The sequence below is a fragment of the Drosophila hydei genome, unplaced genomic scaffold (assembly GCF_003285905.1).
Source record: "Drosophila hydei strain 15085-1641.00,03,60 unplaced genomic scaffold, DhydRS2 tig00000063-arrow-pilon, whole genome shotgun sequence".
Classification (NCBI taxonomy): Eukaryota; Metazoa; Arthropoda; class Insecta; order Diptera; family Drosophilidae; genus Drosophila; species Drosophila hydei.
The window spans coordinates 1,482,677-1,508,322 of NW_022045657.1; the positions used below are offsets into that span (position 1 = coordinate 1,482,677).

Below are 25,646 nucleotides of genomic sequence, written 5' to 3' on the forward strand. Positions count from 1 at the left end.
ACTGCGAGATGCGTATCTTGGTCAACTATAAAGGCACATCTACATACAGGAACATATGTAGGCCGAGTGGGAGCAAGGGGAGCTGGCCCACTCTTACTGTACGCTATATGGCACACAAACATTTTGCACAAACTTTATTCTCTGACATGGGCCATGTCTGTGTCTATGTCTATGTCCATTCGACTGGCACGTGCAACTGTCCACATTTGAAGTCGAGACATTGAGTTCTGGCAAAAGAGTCGACCACACACACACACATACACAAACACATTCACTGGCCATCTTGTTGGCCGTCTGTCTGCTTGTCAATCTGTCATCGTGTCGGGAATTTGTTGTTCTGCTTATAAAGGCTTCGCTCCATATATGTATATAGCTATATATATATATATATATGCATATACATATACATATATATATATATATATATATATATATATATATATATATATATATATACATATATATATACATATATATATATATCTGTCTGACTTTCATTGTGTTGCTTAAAAATACAGTTTGCCAATATTTACAAAGTTCTTTTCAATTGAAAAAGAAATTGCGGCTGAAGTATATTGTTGTTCCTACAGGTCAGTCGATCTATAGAAACCATTAAGAGTATTATATTGATAAAAATCCATTTCAATTGAATAAACTAGTTTATCAGCTTCCATTTTTTTTTTTTCAGTTGACTAGCCCACTTTAGTGAGAGCTCTCTTCCTTAAGACTTCCTTGCGCATAGCTAATGTGCGTCAAGCAATCAGGAAATGGCATAGTAGAGCAGCTTTGGGGCAGCTCTGCACAAAAATAAGTCATGCTCTTTATGAGAGGCAAAGGAATAACTGTGTATATATCTTTCATAATCCATAAGAGCTGACCAAAGCCGAGCCACAGATAGCTGAGCGGCGGGCACGTTTTCCAAAAACTTTCACAGCCAGAGCAAACACTAACTCACCCCCACACTCACACACACACACGCACCGCCGGACCAATATTCGCACATAAAAGTCAATTTTTTTCTTTTGTCTTCTAAGCGAAAATATGTCTGAAGAGGATTGCGTGGGCTGTGCGGGAAACGGGAGTGGCATGGGTCAGTTCGGCCTCTGCCAGTGGGATACAAAACGTAAAGTCTATAAAAGAAAATATTGCTCCAACGAGTCGAAGAGCAGCTGCCACAAACTGATGCTCAACTCTCTGCAGCTAACGACCAACAACAACAACAACAATACCAACAAAAACAGCACCAAATAAAGCAAAAATAAAGTCTACTATAAAAATCTCAGGTTTATATTTCTTCTTTGGGATCAGTTCTAGTAACTGAACACAGTTTGCTGCTGAAGTTGTTGTTGTTTTTATCGAAGCTAAAAAATGCTTTGGCAAAAAGCTTAGCCAAGCTTAAAGCACCTTTAAGCAAACCAGTTCTTATTGTATACAAATAAAACTTAATAAACAGAATGTGCAGCAATTTTTGATTTCGAAGAAGATAATCTCAAAGTTAAACCCGAATTATAATGATATTGATTTTTATTACAGGGCATCTAATAGCCTACCAGAAGAAAAATAAAATAGAATTTTATTTTAAATAAAATCAAATTTAAAATAGTTAGGAAATAAAATATTTCTTTCATATGTTTTGATCATAACTTGATGTCAGAAGTCTTATATTTATAAATAATCTTAAGGAGTTTTCTTTAGCTTACAGCGTATCTGTTAGTCCATCATCGCCACCTACTCACCATCCCAGCACGTATCTGCTGATAAATCACAACATGGCAAGGTAGCAAATGCTATAAACTTTGATCTCTTAATAAATTGCATGCACTTAATCATCTCGCAAGGCCTAGAAGTTGCTCTGTGTAGTTTATATATATATATATATATATATACATATGTATATATATATAGATATATATACTTATTTGTATGTGTGTATATTAATCTATACTAAATGTGCATGTCATGTATGTATAGAACGGGGGAATTTATTCATTTGCCAAAAACTTGCTCAGCTCCCAGCACAGTAAAGTATTGGCTTATAAACTTAATAAAAATTTAATTTATGGCAAGAGCTTTGAGACACGTTGCGTATACGCAATGTTGGACAGCATAGGCGCATGCTGTTGTTTTTATTTATTCATTTTTTTGCGAGACCAGCGGCCCAAAGGTCCACATGTAATTAAGTTTCCCCCAAACAACTATCACCCGACAAGCCCTGCCGCCTATATAGCTTGTGGAAGGCACTTAGCTGTAGGCCAGGACTATATCGAGTTGAAGCCAATTGCTGAACTATTTGGCTGCGAGCAGGGCATTTATGTTGTCGCCTTCTTAAATGCTGCATAATTGCATTGCACAGCAAACAAGTGGCAGATATATGTGCATGTATGCAGGATGTAGCACTATCTAAACGACCCGGAACTGAAATTTTATATAGCAAATGCACAAAATGTGCGCATATGCAAATTTGCACTAAATTCAAGAAAATTTCTGGCAGTGCAAACACACAAACACATCCGGATACAACTTTACTGTTTGCTTAACTGCAAGCAACTTAAGCTATATTTGTGTGCTTTACACAACAATTGCAGCAATAATGCTGCGATATCATGTTGAAATACATTTAGCAGCACTGTAGTCAAACAGCTTTCGTATCTGCTGACGCAGCAAAGCGTTTGAATTAATAAATCTTTTGTTTGCTAATAAATTTCTAAACATCTTCGCTGGCTGTTTGTTTATGTCTTTTATATGTTGAGCATACCCACTTCCCGTTTAGCCGTTATCGGCCCACAGTATAATGTCTTTTCCACAAGGCTAATTATGCACGAAAGTTTACGTTCAAGTAATTTATAGCAGTGCAACATTTGAAGTCTGTTTGCTCTGTGTGCTTGCAAAAATCATAGCTGATTGTAAAGGCGAGAGTCGCTTGTAGGCAAGCCTTAGCTTAATTCAACTTATATTTTAATGCTTATTCTTAAAAAAAATAGATTTGTGTAAATTTTACATTTCTCTTATGATCTACAGCTTATTTCCTATCAAATTTCGAAGCCCCTATCTCACTGCAAGTTAGTAGCGATTGTGTGACAGACTTGATTAGAATTTGCTGTGTATGAATGTCTCGTGCATAGCCCTTGAACAGCATTCGCATCTTGTGATCGCTTATGTTGCGGACCACCAATTGGCCCAGGGCAAAGGCAACGACGGCGCCCAAGCCGCGATCCAAAGCAATAGCAGGCACCAGGCGAAAGACAACGGGATCGACATCAGCTGTATCCTGTGGCAGGACAACGCCACGTCTTAGCTCGTTGGCTATATGATGGATCAGTTGCTCGTCGACTCTGAAGATGCGATCGCAATTATCGACTGCGCTGTCGAACAGGCGCCTTGTTATAATCCCCATATCCACGGCGCAGGCCCTGTGCATTGGCACGCCTCCATCCAGTTGACTAACTTGACTCGAGATCGAATTGGGCACATCCATCTCGAAAAGAAACTCCTCGTTGGCAAAGTTCTTAATTGTGGTTACCACAGTTTCTACGTGGACATAAGGACTGTTGATGGCCGCCATCTCTAGACTGGCTTCAAGGGGTCTCAGCATGGGCAGACTTAGCATAATGCCACTTGGCTTGAGGTCTTCTGAATCATCCGTTTCCAGATTTGTCTCCTTCAGTTTGTTCCATGATTTCATTTTAATAACTTTTGGATTTATCTTGTTATTTCAGTTGAAAATGAAATTTAAACTTCCTATGCACGCGGCTTCAGTCGACTATATTTGAATATATTAGAGATGTGAGGAATCTCAACCCAATGTGACTTACAAATATCGTCTTGCACTCATATATGTTTACCCAGCACTATTTGTAACTGTAATACACCGGCCGTGACAGTCACACTCACAGTCACTTCAAGTATTCAATAATATCGATGAACATATGAAGGAAAATAGTCGATAAGAAATATGTAATCGAAGTGGCCAGACCAAAAAGCACGCATTAAGGCGACTGAAGAAGCTCATCGAAGGAAGATGCTCTTCCAGAAGGAGCTTCATAAGATCATAAAATTTACTTTCAGAGTACTTCGACGATGGAAAAATTTTTGGCACAAGTGAAGTTATTTATGAATAAAAAACTAATTTTTCCCTAAACAAATCAGCTGCAATTGCACTTGACATATCGAAAAAAGAGACGATACTGTGCTTAGTTGCAAGCTTATAGCTAATATATAAAATACATAAATAGCTGCGTTTATAGCACACTTTAACGGAAAGTTCTAAAGAAAAGCTTCCTCTCTCAGCACACTCAAATATTGTTACAGAGTCCATTCAAAAAGCTGATGAATGTATTAAGATACGCAGCGACAATCATGTCACTCACTGTTTAGTCTGGGTTTGTGTATCTAAATGTATTTTTCATATTTTATAATAGGCAGAATTTCCCCGGCGAAACCATTGAAATCAAAAGTTTGGGTTTTCACACGTTGTGTTGCTTCCATTTATTTTTATATTTTCGGGCCAAGCTGTCAACTCTTTACACAAATTATTAAAACATTTCCCACGAGTGTCAACACTATGAGACGCTCGACACCTAAATCGTTGGCCGCGCCCTCCGTCCCGCCCATCCAAAGTTCGCGAGACGACGACGCTGAACCGCAAACATCGCTTTAATATTTAAGTTGGCTTGAAAAATGCAGAAGCCAAAAGACAAAAGGCCCAGCCAAAGACAAAAGTCCCAGCAGTTAACGGGCGGTATGCAAAATACGATGAGGGATTAGGCCACGTTTTGGGTCTATATAGACACATATAAGGCTTGGCAGGGAAAATAGGGTGGCGCTGCCGCGCCTAATGTAGCAAAGCGATGCCAAACGGATTTGAGCGCGTCATAAAAGTTAAAGACAAGCCAAACAGGTCGCAAGGTCGTGCAACTGTGCGGGACTCAGAGCATGTGTGTGTGTGTGTGTGTGTATTTAGGCCATTAACTGGGCTGCGTGGCAGACAGCTTCATTAAGATAAACCAATAGCTGCTAAATTGTTAACATTAGGCATACATAATGAATTAAAGGCAGTCAAACTTTAAGTTACTTTCAACATACACGCAGACACTCACACACTCACCCATTCATTCGCCCCAAACACACTTGCCACATTTTACTTTAACCTCAACAACAGCTAACAGCCATCAGATTATGCACTGTAAGTTACTAGCTCAACCTCCCTCAACTAAAAACCTAGCAAGTCCCACTTGGCTCATATATTGCAAGCCTTGTTATGTATATATGTATGGGTGAGTTTGTGTGCGTGTGTGTGTGTGTGTGTATCTCCTGTTTGCCTAGGTGTTGTAGGTAGCAGACTTTGAACCCCCACTTAGTCATTCGTTGCGCTTGTTAGCTGAAACGGAAGGCATTTTCACTTCTCTCCCCCTCTCTGCCTTTCACCTTCGCGTCAAGGTTGAATTGCTGCCACCCCTGCTTCACAGCCCGCCTTCTAATAACGCCTCAGCTGACTGGCGTATTTGAGACGCTCGTCGTGTCTTATTGTTCCCACAGATGTTCAGCGTTTGTTTGGCTTATGTATTAATAATTTAGCGCCAAGTTGCGTTTACCCGACATTCGCCGGCATTCCACATAATTCACTTCCATTTGTTGGTCCTGTTGTTCTTGTCTTGTGGTTGAAACACCTCTATAAAATACATAATTTCACAATTAATTTTGAATGGTCTTTGTTGTGCGCCGCGCTTTTGTGCCTTCCTCGTGGATGCTGCTGCCTGTTCTCTTAGATTTATTTGGTGGTTAACTAGCGATTGTAGCTTTTGCTTAAACAATGATATCCCTGCTTGGCTGATAGAGATGTTTATCCAACAGGAATTTATATCGAAAGCAAAGCAGGGCATCAAGCTAGTCCGGGCTCGATGTCTTAGCTGTCATGTTATAGAAGAAGTACCAAATTTGTATAGCAAAAGTTCATATTGATTTCATATTGCATGAAAAAAGAGTTCAATCAGTGAACTTCAGTATAAGCAGTTGAACAACTGAAACTATAGATATGTCAGTAAAGTAACTTGACTGAACGAAAAGCCCTAGCTAAATACCCGTTATGGTATTTCAAGTCTCTCCACTAAGTTCTACAAGCTACTGAGCATAACACAAGTTATTCTATGCTATGCATAGAAGTCATATAATATTTTGCTCCAGCTCACACTTTTAAGCTTTCGGAAACAAACAACAGCAGAATTCTGTTTAAACTTTAGCATTTTTTCTGTTTCTGCTGCCGCTGCTTTTGTTGTTGCTGTTGTGTTTGACGTTCATTTTCAGTTTGTTACCATTTTCGTTGACTTCCTCTGCGTCTTTTCCTTTGGCTGGCTGGCAACCCTGGAGGTCATGTAGTTGTGCTTTCACTTTCGCTTTCAGCTTGACGCCGCTTAGACAATTCGAGTGACCTAGCATGCCCAAGCTTCAGAGCTCGTCCCAGCCACGCCCCACCTCGTGCAATGGCTTGCTGTTCACTTTTTACATAATTTTGCCGCATGGCTGACAAGGACAAGACGACATTACGCTTGCCCCTTCGCAGCTGGCTAGCTTTGCAACATCAGACATTCCTGTTGTGCTTCGGTGTGTCTATGAGCGTGTGTTGTGGCTATTGCTGTTTGTAATTTACTTAAAACCAGTCAAAGGGACAGATTTTCGCCTTCTCACTTTTGTGGCCAACAAGGAGCTTTAACTGATGCTATCAAAACATTTAGCCAGACTCTGGTGCTTTCCTTTTAAATAGTATTTACTGTAGTTGGTGTTGTCAACTGCTCTCCTGTGGCCAATGTGCACATAAATCTGTTAGACATTCCAAGCCTTCAGCCACTTGTATTGCGTTTCAATTAAAAATACAAGTTGAAAATATTTTCTGGCATCTTTTTTGCTATTATTTTCTCTCATCTCTGTCAGGATTTATTTGGCTCTTCTCGCAGCTACTTAATCAAATTGAAAAGTTGAGAAGCTGCACGCACTGCCCATACGCCACGTTTGCCAAAACTTTTTGTTTGGCTTACTGGCTGACACGCCCACACATTCGTGCAGCGCCCACGTCCACATCTACTTAAGACTTTAATACACAGGAAATCCCGTGCACGCGTTTCGCTGGCTGCCAATGATTTCGCCTGATTGCTTCGATTGTTTTCGATTTGCCCTCAGGGTTTCGCACTCACGCCTTGGACAAAGTGCTGCTAATTTATATTAATTGGAAGTACTTTAAACATTTTTATTAGTTTGTGTCCTCATTGAAAGGCATTTCAAATATTTATCGATATTATTTTTGCAGCAAATAGGTTGAATAAGAATTTCTCTAGCTGCCGGCCACAGTACACAGACAAACAGACAATAGACTCGATCTGGCGGCCCCAGGGCCGACAGCACGAGTCGTCATTAAATATTGACGTGGCCAAAAGAGGTCTAAAATGCCACAAAAGAACTCATAATGGCGACTTTGTGGCCCGTTGTCGTCGCCTTTGCTACAGCTAATGCCGCTTTATGTGCTTTATTAAGGCCAAAGTTTGAAGGCATAAAACGGACGAGATTGAGGGCGGACAAACTTCAAACACGCTTTGGTGCCAGGTGAAGCATTAAAATGCCGCAATTACGTACTTAACAAAGCAAAAACTTGGATTTGATACTTAAAATGTATTGTTAATGTTAATAAATTTATTTGGAAAGTTTAAAGGCATCCGTAGACTGAGCTGAATGACACGAAGCGCAAAAAAGTGCTTAATTTTGCTTACATTTTATCCAAGCACTCATCTAGGCAAAGTAATTGATAGATATATATTTTTATTAAGACTTGCTTCATATATTTTAAATAGATTAGAGAAGGTTATCCTTAGGCTGTTTTAATGGCTTATATTTTTGAGGTTCATATGTTAACTGCCGCACAATTGTTAGGCTTGGGCATCATAGGATTTGAACTGTCATCATTTATATTCGACCTCGACGACATAAATCTGTCATTTGCAGCCCGAAGAATGCAAGTTCATTAGAGTTCATTTCCCCGGCATGATTCAATGGAAAGTTTTGTTAGGGCACCCCCGCTCCACGTCAGACCGGCTGTGCCGGAATTGGGCATTATGGGGCATACGGTCAATTTATTACTTTGGCGCTTGGGCTCATGCATGGCTGCACATTAAAAAGCAAATTTAATTAACTTGGCCCAAAAACTTTTATTAATATTGAACATTATTGCGGCGCTCAAACAGCTGCCGGTGCAGAATCCCATACGGGCAGGACAGGATCCAACAATATCTGTTTAGCGCTTGGCCTGCTATAATAAAAAGTAGCGCATAAGAAAACAAAACAAATAAAAGACACCATCAGCTCGCATTACGTACACAATTTACTTTATTACATAAACTGATTATAGTTTTAATGCCGCACAGTCGACCCACGAAGCACCCAACCTTCTAACCGCCCAGGTCGTGTGGTGGTGTCAGGGGCAGGGGCAGGGGCAGAGGCAGCGGCGGGGGCGGTGGCGGAGGTGGTGTCGGCAGTGTCGACAGTGCTTACCAGACCAGGCAGGAAAAGCTTAATATCCTGCCGTTATTATCATTATTAAACTGCGAATGGCATAATAAACGCACTGGGTAACCGCAGAATTGTCGGGCTGCACGGGCAGAAACATGAAGATGCTCCCTGCACACTGGAGCGATGCATTTAGAAAAGTGCATAAAAATGTTTGTGGACTTCAGCTTTGATTTATGATAATGTGAAATTGGTAAGCAATGCTAGAAGTAAATATTTCACATTATCATACAGAAGTTAAAATTAAGTTTAAATATAAGTTACAAACATTGCCGTACAACTTCCTTGAGTTAGTGCTAGAGCTCTAAGCAAACCTATTTATAAAAGTAAAAGCTTTGCTTAAAGCGTTTCCATTAATCAAAGATCTTTAATTTTATATTGAAAATTAATTTTCAAGTGAAGTGTTCACGACTTTGCCTCACTGTGCTGCGAGGCAGTGACGTTGAAAATGTGCTGTTTACTGCCGACTTAATGCGCGTGCTGCGCATTCCGTGGCTTAAATGCAACTTGAAGGCAGTCGCAAGACAGTCGCCCGAGACCCTTAATCGATGTACGGTTTGAAGCTACGGGCAAGTTATAATCTATTGAAATGCATTTTATGGCGTACGCCATGTGAGCCATGTCACCGCGAGCAACAATAACTCGTTAAAGGGCAGCGACTGCTGCCAGAGGGCTGCACTTAACGTACAGCACGCGTCGCATAAATACTTTAAGTGCCCTTTTGGCTCAACAGCCAAAATGGACGCGCCTGGCCAGGGCCTGGCCAGCTACAAACAACGAAGGTCTAGCATCTAGAAGCCACACGCCACACGCTACATACAAGCTGCGCCACAGTGGCTAGCGCAGACGTGGAGCACTTATGGCTGCATAGCTTAACGGTGCACTCAAGTGCCATTGGTAGCACGCTAATTTCCAAATGCTTGACTGGCTAATGCACTACGCTGCAGGATTATGTAGTGCCAGACGCAACAGCATTTCATTTAGCAGCTGCTGCTATATGCCAGCCACGTCTGTGGCAGTGCCAGTTGCAGTTGGCCAACATGTTGTAAGTGTGCACTAATTAATCGTTACTGATGCATTTCTAGAGATTTCATGTCGAGCTTAGGTTGCTACCATACCCACACAAGCATATCGCGCACGCGAGCATTCGGCCAGCCGATCGGGCACGCAACATCGAAGCCCCGCAAAAGTCAAGAAGGGAAACTAACACGATATGCGATTGCAGTTTCACGGTTTCATTTTCATTTTGCAGACGGCCAAAAAGCGAAAAAGTTTCCATTGGAAATCCTATTTCATCTCTATGCCGCATGACTTGTATTACAAATGTAGGCATTATTATGCTTATTGCGCATACGCCCCGCAGGCAGAGCATTAAGAACAACAAACAAGAGCCATTAGTCTGGCAGCAAATTGCAAAATTTTGCACCGAAATTGAGAGCATTTGTGTAGTATAGAAAATTTACATAAATCCATGAGAAAATATTTACATTCTGCTTAAGCCGTTGCCAATTGGATTTGTGTATGTAAATACTCGCAGACACATATTTTATGTGAAGTATTTGCATTCGCTTGTCGTAGGGATATTTTCCAAGACGAGTTTATCTCAGAATTATATATATTTTAATTTAGCTGAGTTGAGGCTAGACTTATGAATATATGAGAGGTTTTCCTTTGAAGAGTAGAGCCATTAGCACGCAGTGCAGTTGAAAAAATGTATTCATATTTAATTAGCTTTCTTCAAAGCCGAAGCTAAGAACCTTCATTTTAACTTTTTGTATTTGAAAATCAATTTTCGATTGAAATTTAAGTTTCTCCGAAGATATATGACTTTTCCACATGCACACACTTACCAGCATCAATTGGGATACATGCGTGTGATAAAATCAACATTTTAATTTAATTAAACATGAATTGATTTTGCTGTAGTTGTCTATATGAAAGAGAGCTCGCTGTGGTAATCAATTAATATTATGTTCACTGAGCACGAAAGGAAATGCAGCCAGCCAAGGCAACAGTCTAAGCAACCGACCACACGAACATGATTCGTATCTTGCAGAGGAAAGTGAATGAACTACGCGTCAAAGCGTAAAGCCAGCAAGTGAATGCTTATCTCATTTAAATATTATTTAATTCTTAGCACAAAAGCTAAAAATTACAAGTGAATTTCGAGTCAATAATTGAATGGAATTCAATCGATCTAAGATTGAATTCAAGCAAGATTAAACACGCTCAAGAATAACAAATTGAGCATAGTTAATACGAGGACAATGAGGCAATATTTAATATTTTATATATAGTATACATAATAAATTATTCATATTTTGTCTCGTATTAATTAGCTGAGAATTTTATTTGCTGTTGCCATTGGCAGTACAAACAGTTTTAATGAGCTGTTTGTCCTTTTAAGCCCCTCAGCATTATTTCACATAATTATGTAACAACAAATTGCAGATGCAATCATTAAAAGCAACTGCAACACACACGTTAGCATTGCACAATTAAAAACAATGTATCTCTGCGTTAATAAAAACTATAAAACATTGTGGCCTTGATCTGCCTGGCAACTATTTAATTAAGCTGAGCGGAAAGAGAAAATATAAACTTTAAATGACAATATTTATAAAAATCTTAAAAGAAATAACAAGTTTTATAAATCATTAAATTATTAACTCAATATAACTTTAACTAAGATCATTTTAATCACGATGAGATGGAATATATAGTAGTATAGAACAAAATATAAATATATAATGAAAATAAAAATAATAGAAATTAAAAACTTTATTTAGTTGACTTGAATTTTCATTACCAATCACAATTTTATTGGAGCAAAATCAATTTGTTTATTTTTATATATTCTAAAAATAAATATAGGCCATCATAAAAGCCAACTAACGAAGGTTAATTAATTACATAACGTTAAATAACACACAAAAAGGTCACAACTTTTGCCCTAATCAATTCAGGTAAACTTGTTCTAGCTACTATATTTAGGAAGCATGATTTTCATTGAAAAAAGCTAATACAAATTATACTGCTTGAATGTTTTCTATTTCTGGGTAGGGGTCAAAAGGACGCTTTCAAATTTGGAATATATATATATATGCTGAGTTGAGCTCTTGAGTTCCATTTCACTGACAACATAGACACGGAAGATAATCTACGCTCACAAATTGCATTTGCGTGTCACTGCGCGACTTGATGTGGAGCCAGGGGGATGGGGGGGTGAGTGACACGCATGAGCAAGTTGGTGACATGCAAACGCGTATTAATTAAAACCCGAAACAAAAGCAAAGTGCGATCTTGTTGTGGGCTGGAAGGGCTTAAGCAGCAAATGCGTGACTGCTGCCACTTTAATTGACACAAAAAGCGGCCCCCTCCCCCCTCCCAAACAGTCTTCAACTGTGCCCTAAAGCAAATGGAAGTATACTAATAATATGTGACACGTGATACGCTTAATTCCATTTTATCAGATTATCCCACTGTCAAGGAACTGATACGCGTAAATCCATTCAAGGCAAATGATGAATTTATAATTGTGAAATCTGAATGCAATCAATAAACGAGCGAAGCGAAATAATCAGCACCTGTTTCTGAAGACCTGCTGCTAACCAGCTAACAAGCTGTGACTACGCTGCCAGGGACAGTTGTCAAACGTCACCGAACTCCCAGAAGTGAAAATAACAATGGCAGGAGAATTGGGCCGTCAAAGGACATTTGCATAACGAGTCGCAAGGAGCTGAATACTCCAGTTTAATGGGTCTTTGTGGCTGTAATTAGAATGCGATTAGAAGGGCTCAATTCAAAGGAAACGCGATTGAAATTACGTGGCTTCGGCGACGGGACCTTGTACCTTCTGCTCGTGAATATCGTGCGAATTGGAATTGCAATTCATGTTAATTTGGGCACAAAACTTTTGGCCAATAAACGAGCGCGTCGAGCACCACTTTATCGGTCATTATGGTCAGCCATAAACAAATCATGGCCAACTGCCAATTTAGCAAAAGGCAAAGGGCAACGGGCCAACTGGCAGTCAACACCAGCCGGAACCCGCTTCAAAAATTGCATGTTTCGACTGCTTCGAATGCTGCCCGGAAAAGTAGGCAACAACAACGGGAACTTGGCATCAAACGAAACGAAACGAAACGTGGTCGAATATCATTCATTATCATGTCACGTCAATCGAAAGCAATCTAATGACTGCACATGATGTCTATCTTAAATTGAAAGCCAACCAGAAAAAATAACCAGCACAGAAATTGCCCGAAAAACACACACGTGTCGCTAAGAGTGTGAGTGTGTGTATGTGAGTGTGTGTGTTGTTTTTGTGTTTTAGGCGTAGGAAGTGGCGTAAAAGTTTGCGGCAAAAACGTTTATTATGCATTAGCCACGGCTCTGGCGGCTAAATCAACTGTAAATCTCACTCTCTCTCTCTCCCACTCTATCGCTCACTTCGCAAACAATAAGGTCAGAGTGAAGGTTAAGGTTGCCCACGAAGGGTTCAATGTGCGGCCAAGCGTTACAAAATACCAACAACAACAGCAACTAACACTTGTTTGCCCAAGTGTTGAAGTGTCATCGAACATTCGAAAAATATTGGCCGAGATATCGGAAGCCTCGAAATGTCTTTAAGTCATGTGCTTCTCATACTTTTCAGCAATTGATTATAAGTTGCGCGCTTCAAAAACTAGAGCAATCAATCAGATCTTTGCGATATCTCTTAGTTGGCGTTCTCGACCAGACCAGTTACCAGTTGCTAGCGCTTAACAGAGGCCTTAATTAACTCATTGTACTAGACAAATATCTTTAAATTATTTTGCGTCTATTTCTCATAATTGTGAGCCAGTGCGCAATTGCGTGTTGGCTCAGCTTTCCCAATTTATAAACATAATAAATTCTTAATATTTATAATTGTAACTATTTTCAGCATTGCTCCCTAGACCGAAAGCCAACCCGTAGATAAGTGCCTTGGTTAATTGGTCTTTCAGAGTCAGTAGCTTCATTAGCTACGCCCTAAGGGAACGGGTGACTACAATTCCTCGAATTCGTAAATTCAACAAGTTTGGCTCGAGCATTAAATATTTAATGAGCATTCGAGACAGTTTCCAAATTAAAAATTTTTACCGCGAAGTAATTTAACTAACGTGGCAATAATCTCAACAATTTACTTTCCTTCTCTTTTTTTGCATGCGCAAAAGGCCAAATGCCAGATATTGTGTTGGTAGCAAAGCAGCCTGAAAACAACAGCAACAAGGTAGTTATTCCAAAAATGCCATAATTACTGTTGTTGTTAGTGGAAAAGCTGGCACAGTGGGTGTTGACTCGAGCCTGGATATTAGGGCATATTTCGGTTTGTTGGTTGGCCAAATAACACGGACTGGTGGGTTAAGTGTGGTGTGTGTGTGTGGGTGTGTGTGTTGCTGTCGGCGCGGAGAAACTTTATAATGTACTTCCGGTAACTTTCGTTCACATGGCAGCGGCATTTCAAAATATTTGACATTTGCATAAATAACACACGAGAGCAGGCAGCAGGCAGCAGGCAGCAGGCAGCAGTCGACAGCAGGTGGAAGTCAAATATATAATCGCATACTCGCATCAGGCCTGACCCCCGATTTGGGCAAATAACAAAAATGAACGCGCAAATATGCAACGCAGGCAGAAGCCACCAAGCCCACGGCATGTGGCATGTAACTGAAACCAAAGAGCCTTAAATATCAGCTCTCGACTGGGCACTCGACTGCCCAATACACTGTTTGCAACAACAAATTGCTATGAATTACATGCATATGAATTTCACCCAATGCCAATATACCTACGTTCAAATTGTTAACAGCGTATCGGAACAGCAAGGGCAGCAGGGAACTCGGCTGTGTAAATAAGATTTGCGTGAAACTGAAACAGTGGCAAGAGTAGCCGACTGGTGCGAGTAGTAGACTGGTGCAAGCACAGCCCATTCACAAAATAAACAAATTTATAAACACACAAAAAAAGGCAATAAAAGCAGCAAACAGCAACAAACGAAGTTTATTTTGCCGACGAATAGGCAAAAATTAGATACGACTGCATGCAAATTGGCAATTAGGAAATCCTTTATTTTATTTCATTTCATTCATTTGCGTTTCAGTCTCAGTTACTTTCATGGTGGTATTTGGTGTTCGTGTAGAGTTGGACTTGTCTTCCAATGCACATTCACAAATGGCGTTGGCAATCCTGGCAGTCTGGCGTTTTAGGGTTGCTTCTTAACTTCAAGTGGCATTCGCTTTAAGGCACCCCCTTGTCCATTTCTCACGCTCTAATTTGACGTGTATTCGGCAAACGTATTTAATTTCAGTGCTCGTTTAATTCCAGCGTGCATTTTGGTTTATTTTAACGCTTTTCGGGTGGGTGTGAGAGTAAATATAGACACGCACACACGTGTATATACAGACTGTATATTGTTTACCGAACACTCGACCTACATTTTAAATTGGATAAGCGATGTAAAAAAATATACATATATAGAATATCCCAACTGATGCAAATATTGCGCAGTTAAAAAAGTAAAGCGAACTTTAATTGTTTGGAAAAATATAAATATCAAATATTAAATCGGTACGTCAATCTACCCTAATAGTGGTCCTCAAAAAAAATAGTATATTTTTACGGTAATCTTTCTCAACAGGAATCAGATATTAATAGCTTATTGTTTGCCTTTCGACAATGAGAGAATTTAACAAATTTATAATATTTTTTTGAGCTCAGAGACTTGCAATTTGGTATGTCATGCAGACCCCCATAATTGATGCCTTTGTAACTCTAATAAATACAATTGCTATATTATTGTTATTCTCATGATTATTACTATTGTTATTATTATAAGTAACTCGGTAAGTTCTTAAAACAACTTTAATGTTGCTAGTTCTTCAGTAATGCCAACTAAACCATTTCAAGATCGAAACTCAGAAATACATTATTCAGTATAAAATTTATCTACGAGCAACTGTGCGATGGAAATAGTAACATATGAAACTTCGATGCTGCACGAAATATAACAATAAAATGCCATAAATTTTGATGCTGCGAGTTCAACAAGCGAAGAGCTGTAGCCGACATGGAATACCAGCTGAATTTTGTGCTGCAATTGCCAAGGTAAAAGGAAAACAAGCACAAAAAGACAAAAAAAGGGAAATAAAACACTCGAATCAGAGGCAGAACGGAAAAACAGCGAGTGCCCAGCGAACATGGGCAAAGAAATCTCAGTTAAGATGAAAGATTACATCCTGTCAGACTTACAGCTGCAGGGGGAGATCCAGTGGGAAACGCTCGCTATTTGGCTGCGAGGGGCCAGCCTTAAGCAAAAGTCAATTCCCAAATCAACAGAAAGAACTGCAATCGAACGAGCCGGGTTAAAAAGCAAGTAGCTTATTTCAATCGAAATCGTTAAGTTGCGCTGTTTAAATTGTGTAAATCCTTTTAGATCAACGTTTAACTGAAAGTTTCGACTTATTTGTCGTTTATGGCTGTTGTCAACTGCTCTTTGGTCCTTGGTCTTTAAGTCTTATCTATGTCTTTCCGGATTGCCTGACATTGTTTCATGCAACTTTGATTTGGCAAATCAACTGCAAGACTCAACTGCCCTTTTCCCCATCAAATTGTTGGCCTTAACGGTTTTTATTTGGGATTCGTTATTGGCTAACAAAACGGACGGAAGGGCCAGATGGTTGTCAAGAACGAAAAACTTGGTAACCTGTTGCTAGGGGATTACCAATGGCCAACTTACAAAAGAAAAAACAAAACATACTTACCTATACACACACACATGCGCCTTGCTCTTACAAAAGTTTGCCTTTGATATTTGATTTCTAAGCTGACTGGCACGCCCCGCACTAGTAAAGCTCGCACTACTCAGGGCCCACAGCTGAGATCACTCAAATGGAAAAAGGTTCAAATTACCGCGACTTTTTCTTTTTTATTTATATTTTTTATCTACTTTTTGCCTTTTTTGGCTGGCCATGCCGGCGAGTTTATTTTTCAGCTTTTGCTGGCTTCATCTATGTTGCCTTTTAGGCCATGTTGGCCAAATACCCAGCCATTGTTTGCTGTCGGAGGTATCTGCGAATAAGCGAGTCACAGCGAGTAACGACAAATTCAAATACACACAGCTCCAGCCGGCTCCAGCGCCAGCCAGCTCCACAGTTTATTGCGAATTTAAGCGACATGTGGGTCATACAGTTGGCGAGCCACAAAAAGTTTTAGCGCCTGTTTGGGGCGCTCGTAAATTGTCTCCGACAAATGCTTATGTCTCCATATTGACGCACTTTGATATCTTCATGGCGGTTGAGAGCTTTACACTTTGCTGAGCACGCTGATAAAAGGCAAATGAGATGCATTCCCAAATTATTTACATACATTTCTCATGTCAGATTTGTGGACTTTAAACAGCAGTTTGACAAAAAAGAATATGGATTTGGTGTATCTGAGGTGAGATCGAGCTGAAAACGGAAACGATTTCGTTCTACTGATTACTTCTAATGAAATCATATATATTATTAAGGACTCATTTATAGTTATATAAAACATTCTCTTTTGACTTCTACAGCGGAACAGCAGCCTTCTATGCAACAAGGCCCACGTGCCTTGACAATTTGAAAGCCCATATTTATGTGCTCTCATTTATCGATAACGATTTCATTATTTGGATAATATTTCATGGCAATTGAATGTCATACACAAGTGTAAAGTGAGGGCAATATAGCAGCTATGTAAATGGATGTATAGGGTGTGATATATGTAGGTGTGTGGGCTGTTTGTGTGTCAACTGACAGCCATTAGGAATATTGATTTCCATATCGCAATATTGCGAAAGTCAGAAGGCGCACTTCAGATTCTAGTCAAGACCCGGGGCAGGGCGTTGAACAACTCGAAGCAATCGCAGAGTATGCACACACCCAATCATATAGACACGCGCACACACACACTCGAACGCGCTGACGTAATGTGAAAATTATGCGTTGTAATTTGCGCCAAAGCAAAACCGGAAGACGACGCACTTCGAAGTCCGGATGTGCCAATGCCAACAAAAAGCAACACAGGCAAAAGATACAGTCGTATTTAGAAAAAGATACCTTCTCTTTCTTTCACACTTTCTCTCTCTCTTTCTCTTACTTGGTCACACACACACGCTTACATATGCAGATGAACAAGAAAAAATTGAAACACTTTAACATGCCAGCAGCAAAAAACTGTTTTGTTCCTTTTTTCTGCTTTCTCTGTGTTGTTTTTGTTTTTCGGCACTTTTTCACGTTTCGGCCAGGGGTTTGACGGGGCGTGGCATAAGGAAGTTGTAAAAATAAAACATAACACATTTGCAACTAAGCCAAACAGCAAAAAACAGCGAAACAACCAGGAAAACTGAAAAAACAGGCAAAGAAGAATAACTACACGAAAATTTGTGGTCGCAGAAGAATGCGCCCGCTGCGAGGGCGGCACGGAAAAGGGGGAGGCAGCTCTGATGTGCTGTAAGTGCTCCCCCGTTGCTATGGGTTGCCCAAATTTGTGAGATACTAAATGTGGCATGTGGCCACATGCAAAGCAACTAAAGAGAAAGGAAGAACAACAACTAAACGCAAAGAAAAACACAAAATGTGAATAAAAAAACGAGAAACTGAAAGTTGGCGCTGTAAATGCTTAGAAATAAATTTGTGTCGCCGGCAACACATAGACACACACGCACACATACACACACATGCACACATACACACACAAGGAGCCTCATAAATGTTTACACCTTATCGAGGTAAATGCGTGCGAGTAGCTCAGGAGCTGCGCCCCAAGCTGAGCAACTGTTTTAGGCAGAAGCAAAGCGGAAACGTGTCAATGATGCCACACAGAGGACGACTGATAACTGAGAATGTTGGCACAGCCATAATGGACAAACGCAGCAAGCGCTGCACATTGGGACAAACGCAAATATTTTACAAAAATTAACGCTTAAATCAAAAAACTAATTATTCTATATATAAACATTTTTAAATTTTTACAATTTCTCAAATTTGGAAATAACACATTTGGACTAGCAACTGAACATATTATATATCCATTAGCTTACATAATATTTACACATAACTAAAATTGAATCATTGTGAAATTAAGCAGAAATGGACTCTTAAAAGAGTATTTAAATATATGTTCGCAAAAGTAAAACTCAACTTAGACTGACTGCTCCTCTCGTTCTATCTCGCTCTCCCCCTCTCTCTGTCACCCTCTCTATGTCTCACTATCTCTCTATGCCCCTCTCTCTCTTCTATATATGTATATATATATATAACATAATCCCGTGTCTCGCTCTCCCTCTCTCTCTATCTATATTGCAATAACTTACTTCATTTTAATCGTTATACAAGATCCCAAATCAGGATATCAAGCACTCAAATGCTTCACCTAAAGACTATTGACCCTCTCTTCAATCCATACAAAACTTATATACATATATAATATAAATATATTTAATAAATTTCTAAAATATTTAATCTTAGGTGCAATTCATCCGTTCTCCATCGCACGTTTACCTACTGTGGCACAGTTTTCTAGCATTTTCTGTATATCTAGCTCACGTCGCATTGTATTACTTTCGTTGTCTCGTGCGGATATGTATTTGTTCTTGAATAACTGAGCGCAACTACAATGGCCAGCAGAGCCATTTAAAATGGTTGAGTTGAGTACATAATTTGTTTAATGGTGATATATTGTTGGTTAGCAGCAGCCGCGGCCGTGGCTACAGCTGCCAGACGGCGCCTCGCCTAACAAATGGCCAAAACTTGCAAATTTTGTACTCGGCGGAGAAATAAATGCTAACAATTCTTTATGTCCCATATTTAGTCGAATTTTTCTCTACTTTTTTGTGCAGTTTTCGTATAACCTTTTCAGTTTGCAACGCGTTCCGTTTAAGTTCTTTTCCCAATTCCATTGAAATGTTTTTTTGTTAGTTTTTTTTTTGTAAATTCCCAAATGTTCTTTTGTTTACTATTTAATTGAAATACTTTCTTTTCGCTGCTTAATGAGCTTAACTAATTTCTGTTTGTGCGACAGACTGAATGTGTTGCGCGTTAGCTTATTGGTATTGTTGGAAAGTAGGCGTGGCAGCTTTGAGAGGGTTGCTGGTTGCTGCCAGTGCGGCAAGCAATAAATTGAAACGAGTTTTCGGCCATTTGGGCCCTCAACATCAATTAAATGCATTAATGTGGAAAATTAAATTATGCATCAGCTTGCGTCCATGTGTAAATATTGTAAAATAATGCGGAAAACTAATTATAGTCGCAAATTTAGCAACTATCTGAGTTGTGCCATGTGGCAAATTGCAATTTAAGTTCAACAACCTTTCCTACATATGTCGAATTATTTAAAATTTCTAAAGAATTGTTTACACGAAGTAAAACCAATTTAATTTAAGCCTTTTTTTTGGCTTCTAATTTTTTAATTTTCTATACATTTTAAAGTGAAGAAATGCAGTTCATTTTTTGCGCAATGGCAAATAAGAAAACAAAGCGAAAAGCCAGCAAAAAGGCAAGCAGAGAAAAGCACAAACAGGCGACCGCACCTCGTTAAAATTTTATATCAATTGCTGTATGCATACAAAACATGCAGCAACAACAACAACGACAAAGAATAGCAGAAGGTAAAAAAAACACCAACAAAAGCGGGCCATTTTGAAAAAGTTTAAACAGAACAAGAAATAAAAGCTAAAAAAAACAAAAACAGAGAAAAAAATGAAAGAATTAAAATTACGGACGCAGCCAAAACCAGAGAAGCAAAGAAAATATAAACAAAAGTGAGAAGTGAACAGAAATAAAGCGGAAAGCAACCTCCCGGCGAAAAAGTTGCTCATGTGTGCGTGGAAGGCGAATTTATACAAATATTACATATACGCAGCGCTTATTACGTGTACGCAAACTAATTTTTACCGAGCTCCCGTGTCGTTGTCGTCGTCGTGAGCGTGCGACAAATGAAATATTTAAATATGTCGGGCACACAAACATTTTGACAACACGCCGACAAAATGCCACAAAAAGTTGCAAATTGCGGTTATTGTGGCAAACACACAATAAATAATTTTATGCCCCAAATGAAAAAAAATTATATAAAACTCGATGACTTGCAGCAAAAAGTGGCATGCGTTAAAGTTTTCCACCAAAATAAAAAAAAAAAACTAAAATAACGTAGTCATCATGATGATGATGATGATGCTGACGATGGTGATAATGACGCGTGGCCGAGGAGGCGTACAACTTTTTTGCATTTGAAGCGGAAGTGATTTCATCAAAAATTCATATTAACTAATTGGATTTGATGCCGTTGCACAGTTATATCATATTTTCAAGGAGGATATTGCCAGCAACTGGACACACATATACACTCACACGGCAGGCCGACCCCTAACTTAATAACGATGTTTATTTTAAATTAAAAATGTATTTATATACGCTCAAATGCCAAATGAACGTATGCCACACTGAAGGCCAGCAACTTGTGTTTGTATTCCTATTTGTATTTGCATTCGTATTTGTATTTGTATTTGTATTTGTGTGCCACAAGTTGCCAAGTTTCACATTTCCCTGCAGCGCTCACCTGAAAAAGTATGAGAAAAAGAGCACAATTTATTACCTTTTGTAACAATGTATAAAAAGCAATTGTATTATGAGTCCATCCACTCCACTCCTCTCTTTCTATATAGAGCATGCCCTAACACAATTTACTGTTTATGAGAGTTATGGGAAATGCTTATGGAAATACAACTCAGTAGCTTAATTAATTGGCAAAACTTACATACATATTCTCGACTTACATATTATTGGAAATAAATATATATGGTATATATATAGTATATATATATATATATATATATATATATATATATATATATATATATATATATATATATATATATATATATATGTAGACATAAATATTTATTAATTACTTGACAAATTGGCAGAATCCTAACTTCCACTATTTTACTTGGTTTCCGATATTTTTTGTAATAAAATACATCGGTTACATGACATTTTTGCATATTGTTCCAATTTTCAAAATAAATTATACCCATCAGCATAGAGACCTCGTTGAGAGCTCCAGATATTCTGAATATGATCAGCAACAAGCACATCTCTTAAGCTCAAAACTTGAGCAAAATATAGATATATTATTCTACTCCTGAATTAATAAATGCTGAAAATAATAGTCATTATTATGCATATATTAAAAAGACAGCTCAATAGTCATAAGGAAGATAATTAAAAATAAATTACAACAAATTTGTATTTCTTTGTTGCTCAATTTTTTCCTTTGCAGACATGATTTACAAGCGGAAGCAACATTTTTATTAATTGATGACTGCGGAAAATGAAATAAGCAACTTTAAAACACGCGAGAGTGCGTCATATACAGAGAAGGCAGTACTTAAAGCACACGCCTGTCTGTGTGTGTGTGAGCGTGTAGGTAAGAGTATCCAGAATGTGGAGCCTGAGCAATGCCTTGTAAATGAACGCGAAGAAAAATCATCCAACTTCACAGCTGTTGTCGAGAGCTCGCAACATTCGCGTCCTGGCTCAGTGCCCGCCAGACGGAAAGACGCAGCAGGCACAAAAAATTGTAACGAAAAGAAGAAGAGTATTGCAAAATATTAAAAATGTTGCTGCCAAAGGCAGCAAAAATGGACGCAGAAAACGCGGCCAAACGACGGCGGCAAGCGAAATAAAACGAAGTGTCGGCAGCGTCTGACTCTGGCGCTGGCTCTGGCAAAGGAGCCGCCCAGGATGTGCCACTACTGCAGTAGACTGGCACGAAGCACTGCTACAAAATAGCATAGAAAATTAATAATCGCGCAATTTTTGCGCCAGTAAACAATGGAAAAGTCTTGGCTCGTTAGTTTCCTCATTATTCTGCATTTTCCAAGACGCGCTCCCGCAGTGAAATGTGCTGCGAAACTAAAAAAAAGTATTAGAGGATAGACTAGGGCAACTGTCAAGCAGAATGAGCCGAAAGCACATCAGAAAACGAGAACAGAAACCTACGCAAATAATGAAAAATGCGATTGAATGTCATTTTTCATGAAATTTGTTAGCCCTTTGTCTGCCGCGCCATTGTTCCGAGTCCTGGACAACTCTACAAATGATATACAATGCTTAAAAGGAAAACTTGAAACTCGACCGCTTACAAGTAGAGTATTGAGATATATATGACAACTGTTTAAGATTAAGAGATCTACTGTACATTTTTCACATTATTTTAATCAACTAAACTCTAACTAATAGAAAAGATATAAAGATACCTTGATAATAAAAAATTTAGCTGCAAATTTACTATCAATAGAAAAATGTCTTTAAGTGTTCCATGTGCATGAAAAGATTCTCTTATTAAAGAATATATTTCAAATATAAGCAGGTCAAAGCACTGTCTGTGACAGCCCTGGCATGGGTGTATATGACAAAATAGCAAACCCTAGTTATGCGAGAACAATTAATTGAATCAAGGACGCAATTGTTTTAACCAATAAAGTGAAGCGTTGCGGTTGACACAGACTCGACTGTGAAAGTGAAAAAAACACTAAATAAAATAAAAATACAAACACAAAAAGTGCAGCCATGCATATGACACACTCGCAGCCGCAATTCCCATGTTGTTGGCCAACAGTTAACGAACAGTTGGGCTCCAAAAGTGGACGACAGACTGTGTCAAACAAAAACTGAATCAAATTATGTGCGATAAAAGGACAGCTGAGCTGTGCGTGTGTGCGATTGTGTATGATTGTGTGTGTGTGCGACAACTACATTATTAATGCACAATGAACTTGAAGTAAAGTCGAGCAACGGACGCGACAAACCAGAAAACATGGCCAATTGAAAAATGTGCGAGCGTAAATTACATTAGCCTGGCCCACAGCCAAAAAGCCAACAATATAAAATTCATAACATTAAAGTTAAATGACCAAAAAGTAAAAAGATCCTCTTTCACTTGTCATTTTATTTAGCATACAAAACATTTTGTTTTTAGTTTAGTTTGTGGACTACAAAGTTTCCTATTCAATGGAAACTTCACCTTTGAAGTTGTGTTAAAAATTCCTAATGATTTTTTCATGGCTGTTAAATAAAAAATTGGGGGAAAAAGTTGAGCAGTTTAGCTGTCTAGAAGCACCTGTTCGCCCGCTTCCTTTGTGAGTCGTATGGTAATGAGCTCGGGGCTCTTAGTTAACGTGTGCGAGGGGCTGAGCGTGGCACACGAAGTGCGTTGCTTGCGTGCATTAAAATAATCAAATTTTGTCATTGAACTAGGCTCCGACAGATGCAAACGAAAGTTAAGCGTTGTTAATGGGAAGAGCTAAGCCAGATCGATTAGAATATGCTTATTGAGTGAACTAGTTCGAAGAGTCCAGCTCTAGCTCCAGCTAACATATTTTGATCATTGAATTATATCAATGAGAAGTGAGAACTAGGAAAATAGATTTTATTCAGATAAGCTTATAATAATAATTTAATAAATTGTTATATAATATAATATAATGATGATATATTTTAATATTTATTCACATTTAATTAAAGGTATTTGTATGTATCAATATATATGCGTTATCTTTTACCTTTTGATCTACTTATTTTTTTATCTACATATTAGCATGATAAATGGATGTATATATATGAATAAAAAAAGACAATAACAATTTTTTAAACAAATAAGCATATAATTCAAATAAAAACGATGTTGAGTAAATATCTCCCGTGCTAAACTGTAATTCAAATTATTAAAAAGCCCCAAAGAATGAGACAAGTCTTAGCAGTCCCTAAAGCTTAAAATCAATTAGTTAATCTAGCTTAGCGTTTGTCTTAAACTAATGTTTCTATAGTTTTTTTTGAGTATTTCATTATTATGATTGTCTTTAGCTATTCAATTATTGAATTGCTATACAGACAGAAAAAATGTGTCTGCTTTATTTACATGTCACGTTCTGCTAAGCTGAATATTTAACGTGTGCTTGTTTCACATATATATATTTATATATATAGCTCATACGCCTAGTAATCCGAGCTGTCGCTTCTGCTGCTGCTCACCTTTTATTTTATTCAATAAATACGCTGCGTGTGGAGTAGCACACAGGGATATCCAAAGCACGTGACAGATTTTCTTGGATTACACACGCTGACACACGCACGAATACGCATATTCACACACACGCAAGCTGATTACGACATTGTTGTTGCTGTTGCTGTTGTTATTTTTGAAATTCACTTTGGGCGGCAAAAATTTGAGGCTGTCAAACAGACGCCTGAGGCAATACCCGTTGCCTGTCAACTCGTCAAACTATCAGCCCTTTAGGCGTCACTCCAGTGTGTATTCATATGGCACTTAATACATTGGGCGATGACTCGGCGAACGGCATTCACTCGGCTCGTTCGATTAGCGGCAGATGCAGCATCTTAATCACCGATCAAATTGAGCATACGCCGCGTCAACTCAGCGACGGCAAACACCGAAAACAACGACGTCAACGACAGCGGCAATTTCGAGTCAATAAAACAGGACGCACACGCGGCAGCTGCGAACACAACTGAAGTCAACGACGACGGCATGCGAAGTGGCGACATGTCGATAACGAGCCACAGCCACAGCCGTGGCCGTAGCCGCAGCCGAAGTGGCTGCCGAGGCACGAGTCGAGTTTAGCAAGAGCACGATTTATGGCAAAATGTGTTGCATACTTTTAAGAGCGCGCTCGCATTTTGGGTGTGTTTTTTAAGTTTTTGGGACGCGGCGCATGCGTTGTGGCAGCTACAACAGCGACACACCAACAGGCTGCCTAAGAGAAAAAGGCAAGAGAGCAAGAGACAAAGAGAAAGGGAGAGAGTGTGTGTGGTATGCTTCCAATGCCACAGTTAGCTGCTGCTCATTTGCATGCCACGGTCCCAAAACAAAAAGTGTTTGTCCCAAGCCAAACAGCTGTTGAGCTACTGAAATGAAGCCAATGGAGCAATGGGGCTAAACGTTAATACACGCCAGTCAGCCACGTCCTCGTCCTTGTCATCGTACTCGTGACGCACTCGTTGTGGCATGTCTTAGGTCAGAAATGTCGTCGT

General features: G+C 39.1%; 1 protein-coding gene across 3 annotated transcripts in view; it reads right to left on the bottom strand.

Moving 5' to 3' along the window:
- Nucleotides 1-25,133, bottom strand: part of LOC111592389 (hemicentin-2) — a 64,560-nt gene extending 39,427 nt beyond the window's left edge. For all 3 annotated transcript variants that reach the window (XR_002750940.2, XR_003944144.1, XM_023304565.2), the window contains exon 1: nucleotides 24,627-25,133. The gene's annotated coding sequence lies outside the window, so the exon portion shown is untranslated. The remainder of the gene's footprint in view (nucleotides 1-24,626) is intronic.
- Between the last annotated feature and the right edge of the window lie 513 nt (nucleotides 25,134-25,646).